Source organism: Chenopodium album, chromosome 11, assembly GCF_948465745.1.
Source record: "Chenopodium album chromosome 11, dcCheAlbu1.1, whole genome shotgun sequence".
NCBI lineage: Eukaryota > Viridiplantae > Streptophyta > Magnoliopsida > Caryophyllales > Amaranthaceae > Chenopodium > Chenopodium album.
In genome coordinates, this window is record NC_137844.1 from 7983357 (window position 1) to 7996992 (window position 13636).

At 31.0% G+C, this 13636-nt stretch overlaps 1 long non-coding RNA gene across 1 annotated transcript; it reads right to left on the minus strand.

Moving 5' to 3' along the window:
- Window positions 1–423: 423 nt before the first annotated feature.
- Window positions 424–1555, minus strand: LOC145568450 (uncharacterized). Its single transcript, XR_014095833.1, has 3 exons — window positions 1398–1555; window positions 1214–1275; window positions 424–869 (listed from the first exon to the last, which is right to left on the minus strand). It is a non-coding gene; the product is annotated as an uncharacterized LOC145568450 (long non-coding RNA).
- Window positions 1556–13636: the final 12081 nt, after the last annotated feature.

The window sequence follows — 13636 nt, forward strand, 5'->3', positions numbered from 1 at the left end:
TAATGAAAAGCGATTAGCTAATTATCGACGATTGGACATTATGTTGATATATGTAACTCAAATCCTTAAAAATGATGCCCAATTAACAATGGGATGCATATAATTTAGGTTTGAAATATGAAGAATGAGATTAAGTTTGCTTTTACATCTATAAAATCGATCCTTAAAATGAATAATTAAGTAAATTTCTATTAAAGATCATAATTATCTCAAGAGTAATTTTTTATGTACAACCGATTAGTATAAGCAATGTTATTTCTTTGACCATGTGTTTGTACAGTGCAATGTAGAAATAACCAGTTGTATGGTGAAGATCTTACAAATCAAGAAGTATATGTAGTTTAGCAACTAATCGAAAGACGAGATTAAATTTTGTAAGAACATCCATATTGAATTGAACATAACTTCTCATACCAAATTAACATACATTAACCTGATAACAATGAGTACGTACTCTAGCTATTACAGATTTATTCTAGACTCAATAACCAGCAATTATTAATTAAATATGCTGATTTTTCCCTAATATCACTTATATAAATATATATACACATATATACTAGCTAGTATCGATCTAAGATCATACCATACATAATACTAGTGGTAACAAAATTCACTACCAAGTACAATATTCTCTTAATATAGATCGCATAGTACAAATTATTAATAATATTCCCTTAATTAGATTCTTCTCACTTTGCCTTTGGCCTTTAAGGGGATGCATCTCTCTAACAATCAGCACACTCTTTAAACTGAGGCCTTGGTGTGTGGCGATTGTTTGCTCCTGAACCTGGATAGTCTTCGAGCTCGAAATCGGCTAGCTTTCGTCGTTCCATGAAAGTTTTCTTTGGCATTGCCTCTACACCATTCTGTATGATTTGGAAGAGTAACATCTTTAAACACACTAGATTTTAAATTTGTGATCACATATGTCAAGTTTAGTTTCTTGTTTTTAATTCAAACTAATGGCTTGTTCATTATTATTGCCTATTTCTCATTTTGAAACAATATAATATAAGATGTATCATGACACTAAATTTATATTAGTCATGTTTATTTTGAAAAAAACAACGATGATGAACAAGCCCTAACGTGAAACAGACAATATATAATAAATCTAGATTATCAACAAAAGTATTGTAATTTGGATCTTGAAATTTGAATAATCCAACTAATTATGCCTAGCTTAATGATACAAAGAAAGGAAACTAACCAGATGAGAGTTCATTGAAGCTTGGATACTTGCAAAACTTTCATGCATTAGACTCTTTGTTCCTACAAAATTACATGAATAATAATTAATGGTTTATCATTAACAATAAACAACCACCTTGAAAAACACAAAGATAAGCAACATAATTAGCAATAAGTATCGCGAATAAATGAATAAATCTTACTTGTAATAGGGACAGCATTCGAGCAGCCAATGATGCTAGACAATCCTAGAACAACAAACACAAGCAAGCTAAGAAGAGTTTTAGGCAATGCCATATTGTAAGAGTAAGCTAAGCAAGCAGTTTAGCTTTTGGGTTTGGTCATTTTTTAAGGCAAAGTGGTGCAATTTATATACATTCTTCAAAAGGGATAAAAGGAAGGTGTAGTGTACGTGTAGTGTGTATGTGTATGTGAGGTTGGGGTAAGCAATCAATATCAAAAAAGTCAAATAAAAAGATTGTCTTAAAAAATATCACAAACATTAATTATACTATTTATTATTTTTCATCAGTTATGTCATATTGTTATATAATCTTATGCCAAATCTAGCTTTTTTGGGCATTGTCTATATCATATGTTAAGCACTAAAAAGGTCAAAGATGGGTGTTAAGTCAATAAAAAAAAAGATTATTATAAATTAGATTTAATGGTCTTAATTAAAAAAAAAAAAAAGACAATGATGATCATGGGTGAAGATGGTGATGGAGCAGGCAAGATGTAAAAAGGTATAAAAGTGGAAGGTGACAAGAGCATGATGATGATGATGGATGTTAGCAAAGCAAGCAATTAAGTTGTCCACACCCTTCATCACCTCTATCTATGGCACGCTTAATTAATTTGGATCATCACATACTATATATTTGTGGATATTAGATTTAATTAATCATGATCATATCAGGGATTAGCGGTAATCCACAAAGTATATACTGTGGCTCTTCTTGTCCCGATCTTTAAAATCTACGTACTCACTCTAAAAATAAAAAAATAAAAAAAAAATAAAAAAAAAAAAACCTCCTTCGATCTTTTTAATTCCTTGCATTTTGACTTTTATGATTGTAGACACCCATTTGTGTCTCCCCAAAACCAAACCCAATGATGAATATCTTTCGCGTCGAATTATAATCGAATGAAGTGAAAGTGTGGAAAGTCTAATGTTGTGGTTAATTTTTATAAAAACATTTCTTACTGTTTTCGAAAACCTGCTTTATTTTATGAAAATAGTCCATCCAGTTTAGTTTAATCCATGACAAGGGTCCAATAATGGTGTAGTTGGATGGGGCTCGAAAAGAGCTTTCCAACGATATATTATAAGCCTAATTCCGATGAATAATGAGGAAGTTATGGCCAAAATGCTAAACTAGGCCCGGTTTGGTTCTTATATGCGGCCCAATGATCTAGAGGAGGGCCTATTATTAATTAGGATTGATTATGGTCTTCTAGAATCTTCTAGAAGGTTCTTTTAATCCTAATAGGATTAGGATTGATAATTATGTTTTATGAGTTTTATTTGGAATAAAAGAAGTGTTTTATATGAAAATACAATTTTACCCCTAACACGAATTTTACGTCTCGAATTTATCAAGAAGTGGATTCCGCGTTGAAAACCTCCTGCATCGCCAAACGACAGGTTCGTCGCCTGACTGCAGCGCCTGGCGACGAGCCTTGTCGCTGGCGACAGGAGAGGTGTTTTATTCCTTTTCGAACTCTGATTTCTATCGATTTCGGACTATTTTCTTATAAATAGGGTCTCTGGACCTCCGTTTTTCAATAACCAGAATCCTCTAATTCTTCTCTCTCTCTAAGTTAAAGCTTATTCTCACTCTCCCTCTTTCTAGCCTAGCCTTTTACAAACACAATTCCTCATACATTAGCACTAGACACACTGTAATACCCCGTATGTTTATACGTATTTTTCTAATTAATTAATTAATTATTATTTTCTTAAAAGGGTATTTTAGTAATTTAACTTACTATTTAAATCTTGGAGCCAAAACGATATTTGAATTTTGGCGCCAAAAGTATTTTAAAAACAAATTATTATTTTGGATAAGATTTATTATCCATTTATCCTATTTTAAAAACCGGATTATTTATATATTTTGGATATTTTAATTAAGGCAAAAGCTATATTTTATTATTATTTTAATAAGTCCGAAAATCCCATTTATTTGGCTAATAAATTTCGGATTTTCCTAAGAGAAAATCTGATTTTATTAGTTAAATTATTTGGTGAATATTTGGTATTTTATTATTTAATTATTTATTACAATAAATATTATTTACACAATTATTTTAATTCCTTAAAACTAGAAAAATAATTTCCTAAAGTACTAAATAGGAGGGCCGAAAATATGAGCTTAGGAAAGCTCAAAAATTTCGGCCATCCCATGTAGATTTTGGGAAAAATATTTGTGGTAAATTGTATTTTTAATTATCTCCTTAAAATCTCCTACTTTCCTTAAATCTAATTCTCCATCTTTTTAGTATCCAATCATTATATTTTCTTGCCATCTATTTTTCTTAATTATTCCCCAAGTAATTCCAATTTCCTTAATATTTTTCATGACAATCATACCTTCCATATTCAATTATACACAATCTCTTCAATATCAAAACTTTCCTTAAATCTTTACTCACTTCTCCAAGTAATCCCTTAAACCCTACTTACCATAATTCTTCCCAAATTCTCTTACCATAATTCTTGCATGAGCTAGCCTATAAATACCCCTCCATACCTCTCACATTCTTCACACCAATTCTCTTCTTTTCTTCTCCTCTTTTTACACAAATCATCCCGTTTATCTTTGAAGCCAATTTTCGGGCACTTCTGGTCAGTTTTTGGGGTATTGCTGTTTCACAGAAGATTGTTCCTCTCGAAAAATCCTTGAGGTTAGACTCAAGAATCACCCAATTAGGAGTTATATCGAAGGAGTTATAGCCTCTGCAAGTTCTGCCTATTCTTTCCAACGAAAATCCAATTCTTCTCTTTTTCTTGGTTTCTTATCTTTTCTCTTTCTCTTCTCTTATTCAATTATTATTATTATTATTATTATGGGGGATTTATAAAAATTATTATGAGTAGTTTTAATTATATAAATTAGATTTTTAATGATGTTTATGAAAATTAATTTAAAAGGTTCATGTACATATAGTTGGGGGTTTTTAATTTTATTGTTGTGATTATTTGTTAACCTTATATTAATTAAGGTTATATTTATTTGTAGGTGTAGGGAATATTTAAGCACTATGATAACCCCAAACTTGAACCCCACTGTGATCATACACTAAAGTACGGTGGCGTTCCAAAGGGAAAGACAAAGAGCAAAAAGAGTCGCCAACAAGTTTTAGGAACTTGTAAACCCAAAAGACAATCCAAAAGGACCATCAACTACTCCATAAGGTCTTGAACCAAACAGGGTCCGGGGATGAGGGTACGAATCCAATCTACAAAAGAAAGGACTCGCCCTATAAAATAGGCCTCTTCTTTGTTCTACTCGTATTCATGCGCGCTTTTCGAATAACATACAAACATTATATTAAACCTACCCTGTTTATCTATGTTGGTTGAAATTAATGCACAAATAAACTATTATTGGCGATCACTTGAGTTAAAATCACATTAGCCTAAACCAAATTATTAATTATCTTATTAAGCGTGATTTCAAGTACAAATTCCCTTTAACAATCATAAAAGGTGTGATCAAGCAATAACAATAAAATATATCAAGCAACATAAGCATAATAACCAATAAACAATAACAACGATGATAATAACATGATATAATAAAGCTTAAATATAATAGCAAGATCCTAGGCATGATACTAACAAGATTAATAACAAACCCTAGCATGTCACTAAGCAATAAAGATCAAAGCTTCAAACCTAACATGGTACTAACATGATATTAGAAAGCATAAAATAACATCCTAACATGATACTAGGAAGCATTAAATAACATCCTAACATGATACTAGGAATTAAATACATCCTAACATGATACTAGGAATATAACAATAACAAGCATGCTTTCTACATTGAAAGAGAGTAATAAGATTACATACTTTGAAGCCTCGTACCTCTTTCTAATAACAAAATACACAAGTTAGTAAACTTCAATGAAAATAATAAACAATAATTAAAGAATCAAATTAAAATCAAATTAAACAAAGTTAAGACTAGATTTGGACCAAACCCTCAGAAATTATCAACCTTACACGTCTAGGGCGAAGGCAACTTCGAACTTGGCTAGGAGACTCTAAGTCTTGTGAATGCGGAATATTGTTTGTAAAAAGGTTGTTTAGAAAGAGAGAAAGAAAAAGCTATATTGCTTAGAGAGAATAGAGAAAATTGAGGATGAGAGTTGATGAAAATTGATGAAAGTTGAAAGAGAATTGTTTGTAGATGATTTTGAAAACAAAGATTCGGACGCTATTTATAATGAAAATAATCCGGAAAAACATAGAATTTGATAAGGAATAAAACTCCACGCTGTCGCCAGGAACTAACTCTGTCGCGACAATGTCTGTCGCGAGGCGACAGGGTCCGTCGCGAGGCGACAGGGTCCGTCGCGCGGCGACAGGGTCCGTCGCGAGGCGACAGCCTGTATTAGCGCGTTTTTCTTCACGCGGAATCCGATCTTTAATCAACTTGATCTACGGAATCCGTACAGAAGATAAAATACATACTTTTAAGATAACAAAACAATATTTTATTCCAAATAAAAATCTTTTAAAGATAATTAATTATTAAATCTAACAATATTAGAACTAAAAGGAACTTTCTAAAAACTTCCAGAAAACTATAATTAATCCTAATAATTTTAGGAATAATAATTAATATTGGGCCCTCCTCTAGATCATTGGGCCGTATTAAAATAAATAACTGGGCCCAGTTTAGTATTTTGGCCATAACTTCCTCAATATTCATCGGAATCGGGCTTATAATATATCGTTGGAAAGGTCTCTTCGAACCCCATCCATCTACACCATTATTGGACCCTTATCATGGACCAAAATAAACTGGAATGGACGTTTTCAAATAAAATAAGTCATTTTCAAAAACAGAGAGAAAAGAATTTAATTAAAACTAAACCGCAACACTTGGCTCTCGAATCACTTTCACCTAATTCGATAACAACACAACGTGCAAGGCATTCATCACTGGGTTTGGTTTTGGGGAGACACAAATGGGTGTCTACAGTAGGATGTTTTTTTATCAAGCTACTTGAGAGTTCTTTTGAAGTGTTTTTGGCTAAGCAAGGATCAAGATACGTTAGGTGACTAGATACCTTGAAAGTAATCGATTTGAATGAACATGTTTGAATGATTTTATGGTGATTGAATTAAATTGACTTGAATTATGGTTTATGAAATAAAAATATGTTTAAAAGATTGGTTTTAATAATTAAATTGGAGTATTGATTTTTATAACATGTTTTGATTAATTAATTTATTATTCATGTTTAAAAAGGATTGGTTTTGAAAGCTTGTTGGATTTATAAAAAAAAAAAAAAAAAAAAAAAAAAAAAAAAAAAAAAAGAGGGAGTTTGAATTGTTATTATTAAAGGTTGGAATTATTGGATTTAAAGAGGATTTATTTAATCATTGAATTAAATTTATTATTTATGCTTTATAAGCATGTTAGTAATCCCACTATGCGGATTTGGTTTATTGATAAGGCCTTGGACTTTGTATGACCGGGTCTTTCCTCAAGAATAGCCTTGTAACATAAGGAGACTAGCTTGGGGGGTGTGCACACTTGGGAGAGGAATTGGTTAAATTGGTTTAATTGGTTTTAAAATAATTGGAATTGGTTTTATTGATTATTGGGATTTGAATATTGAGAATTGGTTTTGAATCATGAGTTTGGAATTATTGGAATAATTATTGGAATTGATTTCAAAAGCATGTTTGCAAATAAATTGAATTTAATTATCTTGCACTTACCGTACTTAGCATATTTGCTAACCCATACTTCTTATTTGTTTTGGTTCGCCCTGTTTACCGTAATGGTAAGCAGTGTTATTTCAGGTGGAGTGAATAAATTGATGCATTGGAGTCCCGGGATTTGGTTTCACTAAATTAGGAATTTTGGTCTTTGTATCTATTTTTGAGTACTCATAACATTGGTTTCTATTCATAGTTATTATTAATAAAGGAGAGTTTTGAAGTTTCCGCTGCAAAGTATGGTTTTGTTAGTAAGTTGAGTAGCCTTGCGTAATCACGCGGCGGTAATACGTCTAAGTCTATCTCTACGGTATAATTATATGTATTATACTAGTATTTCCGTAGACGGAGATTGGGTGTGTTACACACACCTAGCCAAGTTCGAGGTTGCCTTCGCCCTAGACGTGAAAGGTTGATAATTTCTGAGGGTTTGGTCCCAAATCCAGTCTAAACTTTTTAACTCTTTCTTTTTATTTAATTCCATTCTTTGATTTATTATTGAAGTTTACTAACGCGTGTATTTTGTTATTAGAAAGAGGCACGAGGCGTCAAAGTATGTAGTCTTATTGCTCTATTCTTGTAGAAAGCATTTATATTATTTATTAATTCCTAGCATCATGTTAGGATGTTATTATTGCTTTCTAGTATCATGTTTAGGGTGCTTCCTATGCTTTCTAATATCATATCAATATCATGTTAGTATCATGTTAGAGCTAAAGCTTTGATCTTTATTACTTAGTGACATGCTAGGGTTTGTTATTAATCTTGTTAGTATCATGCCTAGGATCTTGCTATTATTATGCTTTAGCGTTAATATGATTATGGTTATGATTATGATTGTTAATTATGATTTATGATTGATTATTATGTTGTTTGACGTTTATTATTGTTATTGCTAGATCACCCCTTTTATGCATGTTTAAAGGGAATTTGTACTTGTAATCACGCTTAATAAGATAATTAATAATCTTGTTTAGGGATAATATGATTATAATTCAAGTGATCGTCAATAATAATTTTGTTTGTGCATTAATATTCAACCAACATAGTTAAACAGGTTTAGGGTTAACCTAATGATTGCATGTTAATCAGAAAGCGCACATGAATACGAGTAGAATAAAGTAGAGGCTTATTTTATAGGGCGAGTTCTTTCTCTTTTAGATTGGATTCGTACCCTCATCCCCGAACACCAGTCATGGTTCCAGACCTATTGGAGTTGACGATCTCATGGATCGTTAAGGGGTGTAACCTTCACCCTTTGAATGGTTTACAAGTTCCTAAAACTTGTTGGCGACTCTTTTGCTCTCGTTTCCTTCCCTTTGGACGCCACCATGCTTAAGTGTATGATCACAGTGGGGCTCAGGTGTGGGATGCTTGAAATATTCCCTACAATGATCAACTTGGATTTTATTAGATTCAGCATGACATGTATTGGCTAAATTTTTTTTTTTAAGAATTTTACTCATATTATACAAGTATTTAATGTATACGTACGTGGTAAAAAATGTGCATTGAATTGAGACCGTAAAATTTAAAGTACTCCGTATAAAGAATGAAAAGAATAAATGGAGTAATAAATGATAAAATAATAACAATAAATTATTTAAGATTATAGTATTATGTTGTAAACTTATAAAATGAGGTTTAATACAGAGCACAAAGGTATTTTTTCAAATAGTTAAGGGCTAATACGTAGGCAAATGGATTTGTAGCTTAGGGAAATGAAGGTTAGATATCATCATATAGTTATAGAAAAGAGCTGATAAGAGAAGTTGTGTTATGCATGTAATTGATTGTAATAATCTAATAAATCATCACAGGGTGAAACACAAGTCCATGCCAAATAAAAGTCCAAACCATTTAAGCTAAGTTCAATATATAGTGTTTCATCTAAAATCAATTGGTGATAAGTGTAACCGTATAATACTATATTAACTTATTATGTTAGACATTCTTCTTCTCCTCTTTATCCTTCTTCTTTTTTCATGAAGGATAACTAGTCCAAACTCACATAAAAAAATTTTATCAACAGATAGATAATGTAAATAAATATTGGATTCAAACAATTCTTAAAGTTTCCTTTCACTATTATTTTTTAAATATGGATAAAATCTATGTCAAAGCATGCTTAATCTATGACGGGTCCGAATCTTCTATCCCACTCTTGTGTCCCATTTCATGTCCCATTTTTTTTGATTGGTCCACATCACTTTAAATATCAATATTAATGTTAAAAAAATTTCATAGCAAATTAAATTAAATAAATATTACATAATTTATATTCTAGTCCTTATCTATTTTTTTTTCCCTTTATACAATTAAGTTTAATTGAATCTCATCATTTTTTTTCTTCTTTATACTACCTCCATAACTGTAGAAGAACCCCTTGATAGACATGATAAAACAATCCGAGCATATCAATCATTATTATAATAATTCATAATTGAGTAAAGATACAACTTCGTTCATTGTAAATTCAAAACCTTTAGGAAATTAAAAATGCAAAAAACATACACACAAAAATAAAAGCAAGCTGGGAACTAGATTAGCTTAGTTTATGAAAAGATGTGAGCACAAACGAAAAAACTAAGCCATAATTTCCATAAGATCTATCCCTCTAGTCATGGAACATGCGATTCATTATCCTGCAACATGCCAACAACACATGAGATCAAAGTTACAAAGTATCAAGCCAACCAACTATTTAAAATATAAAAAATTAAATAAAGTATTATCAAATTTTACAAGCTAAGTATGTCATATACTTTGGTTCAAAAAAAAAAAAAAGTATGTATCCAAAACCTAAGCATATACACAATATAATTTTGACAATGTTATGGCTTATACTAAAAGTAATTATCAAAATATACTCTAATAGCTTCCCTAATGACCAAAAACAAACAAAAAATATGCTATAGTATTTCATAGATACGTAATTCAATAAAAATTAAACTCAATTAAAAAAAATTCATACCTCGTATGGTAAATTGTCGAAATTGCTCGTCAATATTTCTCGTGGAGTATCCATTAAAGTGAATTGTAGTGCTTTAATATTTATGGATGCAATTAGAGAATTGAGGTAACTTAAAAACAAAAAAAAATTAGGGTTCTTCTAGAGTTATAGAGGTATTATAATGAAAAAAATGATGAGATTGAATTAAACGTAATTGTATAAAGAAAAAAAAATAGATAAGGACTAGAATATAAATTATGTATGTTTCAAAGGAAAAAAAAATACATACATATATATATATATGTGTGTGTGTGTGTGTGTGTAAAATTTTTAATTTAATTTGCTATTAAATTTTTTTAACATTAATATTGATATGTAAAGTGACGTGGACCAATAAAAAGAAATGGGACATGGAATGGGGAGCTTGTTTAAAGGGAGTCCCGTTATGCAAGAACAAATGCATTACGAGGGGTAAGAGTGTAATTGCATGTAATGTATATTTTGATTTTAGAGTAGTACCATTAAGTGATCAATAGTATCATTGGGTGATCAAATAGTACCATTGAATATTTTAGTGGTACTACGTATGCATTCGGCGGTACTAACTAAGTGCATATATAGTATCACTAAATAACTAATGGTATTATATAAACTTTTAGAGATATATTTAAAAGTGGTCCCATATACCTATCTCTCTCCTCCTTTTTCTCTCTTCCATGTACTATTTAATATTTTTATATTTGTTATGCATTTGCAAATGCATAACAACACTGCATTAATACTTTCTCTAGAATGGGACACAAGAGTGGGATAGAGGATTCGGACCCATCTATGACATGTCGCCATGTAAACAAATTTCTAAGTGGTGAAGCCTTTTAAACCATAACCCTTTCCATATAGTCCTTAAGGTTTTGTTCAATTGAGTATATTTTTGCTTATTTCATATGGTCCGAACAAATCTGGTTTGATCGACATGATATGACTGTCTGATTTGACCAAAGTTTAACCTTATGGATACTATAATTTATAAAGAAAAATATATCAAGTTGGGTTTTGTTAGAAATTTTGTTGTACGTAGTTGGCCACATAATATGACTAACCTTCATATAAGGCCCAACTCCTTCTAAGGCCCAAAAATTAACAGACCCAAAATTCCAATCCTATTTTAACAAAATTCTAATCCCGTATTTTATCAATATGTAATTTCTTAAGTTTTTTAATCACGAAATTGAAAATATTAAGCAATATAAAAAACCACACATAAAAAAATAAAGAATATCTAAACTTATTTTTTATTTGATCTGATCTGAATTATGTAAAAATAAGGTGAACTTTCCTTTTAACAAAGTTACGATCATTGATGCATATCAAGTATTCTTCAACCAGCTCTTTTCTATCAACATGTTGTACAGTATTCTTCAATGAGGTGTATCGAATTGTTGCATCTGTAAAGATTCATGTTTGATAGATTCATCTAATTATAATTGAAGGTTAACTAATTATTCGACCCCATCTAATTTTTTGCCCAAAAACCAAATTGTATTTGTTGGGTTTTATTTAATTCGTCTTAATGATTCAATGTGTAGTTTATTAATATACAACCGTTAATTATGTTTTGCAAATATGCATCTACAAATATTTATTATCAAAATAATGCAATGACGAAGGTGCACAATCAAGATAGAAAAAAGACATTAAAGATCAAAGCGAATTCTAAAAACATGAAGAAAATTTTAGAGAAATGGTAAAAGATAGATGAGTTTGTTGAACATTAAGGTATAAATTGGGCCGAGTCCAGCAGAGACATGCTGTATTTTGGGTTATGGGCCAGATAATACCGAATGAGAAAGATCAATCTTACATTTTTATATCTGTTGGACTGAACACATAACCTCGGATGTCCATTCATAATAAATGACCTTAACTAGTTTTTTGGCCTATATTATGCCCAAACTGCATCTTAAAATGCACTTGTGATAAACTCATAAAACTAATCTATATGTGCTTAACTGCTTATCATAAGATAAGATAAAACTAATCAAACTTACATTTTGTCTTAATGAATGTAATTAAATCAAACATTTAAAAAGGGTTAATGCAACCTTAAAAGATAAAAACTACTGAAAATTTTGTGTAGGACATGTGAAAGTAAGTATTTGAAAGGAAAAAAAAAAGAGCTCAATCATGGAAGGTGTGAAACAATGCATGGAATATGATGAATTTGGGGTTCTTGAAATTGGGATATTAGACGAAGGGTCTGTTCTCTTCAGCTTATTTTCAATTCAGTTTAGCTCCAATCAGTTCAGTTCAGTTCTTATCTTAATTTCCTTCTCTTATAAAATATTTAGTTCAGCTCCAATAAATTCAGCTAGTTCAGTCAATCAGAACAGGCCCGAAGTAATAAAAATGAAAAGACATATGATTAGTAAATTACACTGTGATTAATAAAAATATGGTAATATGAAAAGTAGGAAGGAAAAGTCATAGCATAATAACAAAAGTTCTTATTTTATATTACGTACTTTGTATTATTTTACTATTGATATAGATACAAATATAAATATGGATAATTAGGCCCCATTATATGAATTCATAGAAACTATTAGCCAAATAATACAATTTTTTTTTTTATAGTCTTTAGTAAGAAGCTAAGGGCAATTACATAATTTTCTTTCCACAACTATGTTTTTTTTCCCTTTTTTGATCATATTACTTTGAAAAGGAATTATTATGAAATGACATTTTCTAATTAGTGAACACTCCACAAATAATAGAGAGCCGCATAAGATTAAAATTTCTTACATATACAAAATACTGAGGTAGAGTTGAATCCTAACCACACATTTTGACTTCAAAGGCTTAAAATTGGTGGTAATGTGAAAACAAGAGTTGGATTTTTAGGGAAAAGTAGGAGTGTATTTGGGTGAGTCGACCCCCATTTATATCCTATATTAACAAAATTGTGTTTATATCCTCTTATTTCTAACGTAGAACGAGCAAGTATTCTTAAATATTACAATTTTCCTTTGGTGATTACGTTGACTTACATTACCATTATTACTTCGCCAAATAACATCTATAAATACTTCAAAGAGTAGACCCACCTTCTCCCTTTGACAATGGAGGGACGAAGCCATGAAGAGATGAAGATTCGGAACCTTTGACAATGGAGGAACGAAGGGTCTGTTCACATTTACCAAACTGAGCCGAACTGAACTGAACTGATTGGAGCTGAACTGAACTGAACTGAGCTGAGCTGAAATGAATATTTTACGAGAGAAGGAAATTAGAAGCTAAGCTGAACTGAACTGATTGGAGCTGAATTGAACTGAAATTAAGGTGAAGTGAATAGGCCCGAAGCCAAAGAAGACCCATCACTTTCCTTCAAAAGCATTCTCTCTCCTTTGCCTCATTAACTTCCACCATCACGCCCATAAGCCCATTAGCCCAACCCGCCCTCATACTCAAACAACAAGACGATGGTAGTCTCTAACACTACCATTAAGCAGCCTTAAGCAGCCA